The sequence below is a fragment of the Priapulus caudatus genome, unplaced genomic scaffold, assembly GCF_000485595.1.
Source record: "Priapulus caudatus unplaced genomic scaffold, Priapulus_caudatus-5.0.1 Scaffold927, whole genome shotgun sequence".
NCBI lineage: Eukaryota > Metazoa > Priapulida > Priapulimorpha > Priapulimorphida > Priapulidae > Priapulus > Priapulus caudatus.
Window position 1 is genome coordinate 62,472 of NW_014577988.1, and position 2,385 is coordinate 64,856.

Genomic DNA, 2,385 nt, shown 5'->3' on the forward strand with positions numbered 1-2,385 from the left:
TGTGCGTGCGCGCGTATGCGAGTGTGCGTGCGCGCGTATGCGAGTGTTCGTGTGGTGTGTTGCATACGTTCACCGGCATGAGAGAGATGCACGCGCACGCACGCACGCACGCACACACACACGCACGCACGCACACACACACACACACACACACACACACACATACACACACACGCCCCCGCCCCCACACGCACACGCACGCACGCACACACCCAGACATGTACGCACAGACGCAGCCCGTGAAAAATTTATATAAATTACAAAAAATGTATATAGAATATCAATTCTATGTTAACATACAGTATAATACTGCCATACATTCTTAACAAAGGCTTAATTTCCTGCAAATCAAAATACTTCTCAGACAATATCTATTACAATTGCGCTAACCTCTACATGCTACAGGTACAATATCATGAGAATAGTAAGTTCTGTTAAAACTGCACTTATCTTTCAGTTGGCGGTCCGTTTCCTCAGGCTTCGTGCGATGACTGCGTTCACAAGCGCATGGATCATTGGATGATCCGTGTATCCCCTGCATGACCTTTTAATGCAAATTGGCGAATACATGTATAATCTATATGTCAATATTATATATATATGTATTTATTTACACCTACATCATTGTAAAGTTGTCTCTGGGTGATTCTGAGGTTAGGGGGCAAATTGCAGTTTTAAATGACTGAATTTTTTTTATCATCCCTTTGGCATATTTATGGAATTTTTCCAATATTTGTAACACCGTGGCCCTGAAACCACAAAGATTATTACACTTTTTTACTTTTTTACTTTTTTGTATACCTTTATAAGGGCCTATACATCAACTCCGTTACAATTTTGTAACAGAGTTGATGTAACGGAGTGGATAATTTTGTCATGTTTGACCTTGTTGGTTCCACATGGAGCAAGGGCAAGATGCAAATAATATGTTTTACTCAAGCGGTCAATATGCCTGTCTTCCTCAATTTATGATGTTATGATTTAATTTGCGTAACAGAGGTGATGAATGCATTTAAGTACGCATTTATTTTTGGCAAATTTTCCCCTTGAAATGTGATGCTGGTTGGTCTGATTGGTCTGATTGGTCTGATTTGGTCTGATTGGATCTGATTGGCCATTGGGTAACACCATTGTCTATGAATAGATGGCAGCACAATACAGTCGTAACGGAGTTGATAAAAATTCACTACAATAGGTCTGAGGTTTACCCCTATTACACTTATTGTCACAGGCGCATGAAACTTGGCTGAATTACAGTTGAAACAATAGCAACCCCACCCAAACTAGATTTCCCATCCCTAAATGATGACAACAGCTTCAAATCATTGGTGGAAAATTGGCTACCATGGGTTAGGACAGGCCATTCCGAAACCATCTGAACATTGAACTTAATTTTTTTTTAAGAAATCTTATGTATATGAAATCCATTTTAGTGCTCATTCCTTTGGATGCTGATTCATTTTAGTGGCAAGTCATTGAAGAATTCTGACCAAGGGTGGCCAGGACAGCAATTTGCCCCCTAACCTCAGAATCACCCCTCTACACTAGCGGTTGTCCAATTACCAAGGACAAGTGAATGTCTATTTCGGACAAGTTATTCTCTTGGCTAGTAGCCCGATCGGACAACTCGATAATACAGTATTGATAAAATAAATCATTTCTGCTCAATATTACCAGAAGTAGATAATAAGGAAGATAATAGTGTTTCCCTATTATTTACTTCTGGTATACTTTGTTCGCATTCTCATTTGATGATGCGAAAAATAAACGTTGTGCGAATTTCATTATGACTTTCCATGTATATACTGAGTATATACATAGAAAGTCATAATGAAATTCGCACAACGTAACTGTAATATGATATGCACAGAACCAAAAATGGAGCTTAACGGCTCATAGATTGCAGGTAAATTTTAGACAAGTATAATTGCTTCTTGCGTTGCCCGACAAAACAACCAGATTTGAGAATAAGCGCCGAGGCTGATTATTATAAAGACTTTGCGCACGTTTCTTTATACGGGTTGTTTTTATTTATCATTGTGATAATTGAGGGTACGCACATGATTAAATAATGGCTGAATATGACACGAGTTACGATAGGTGACACTTATATCGTATGAAATAGCGAAGGAAAGGGGGGGGGGAGAAACAGAGACGATGAAAGAGGGGTGAGAGAAAGCGAGTGAGAGATGCGCTAGCGACAAGGACAGAGAGACAGCCAGAGAAAAGGAGAGAGGGAAAGCGAGGGTGCGAGAGAGAGAGAGAGAGAGAGAGAGAGAGAGAGAGGGAGAGAGAGAGAGAAAGAGAGAGAAGAAGAAGAAGAAGAAGAAGAAGAGAAGAATATATAGAGTAGACGAAGGAAGAAGAGACGGACGGCGGTAGGAG

At 40.3% G+C, this 2,385-nt stretch overlaps 1 protein-coding gene across 1 annotated transcript in view; it reads left to right on the top strand.

The window, feature by feature from the left end:
* Window positions 1-2,385, top strand: part of LOC106814456 (epididymal secretory protein E1-like) — a 24,427-nt gene that overhangs the window by 5,801 nt on the left and 16,241 nt on the right. The gene's annotated exons all lie outside the window — the stretch shown is intronic.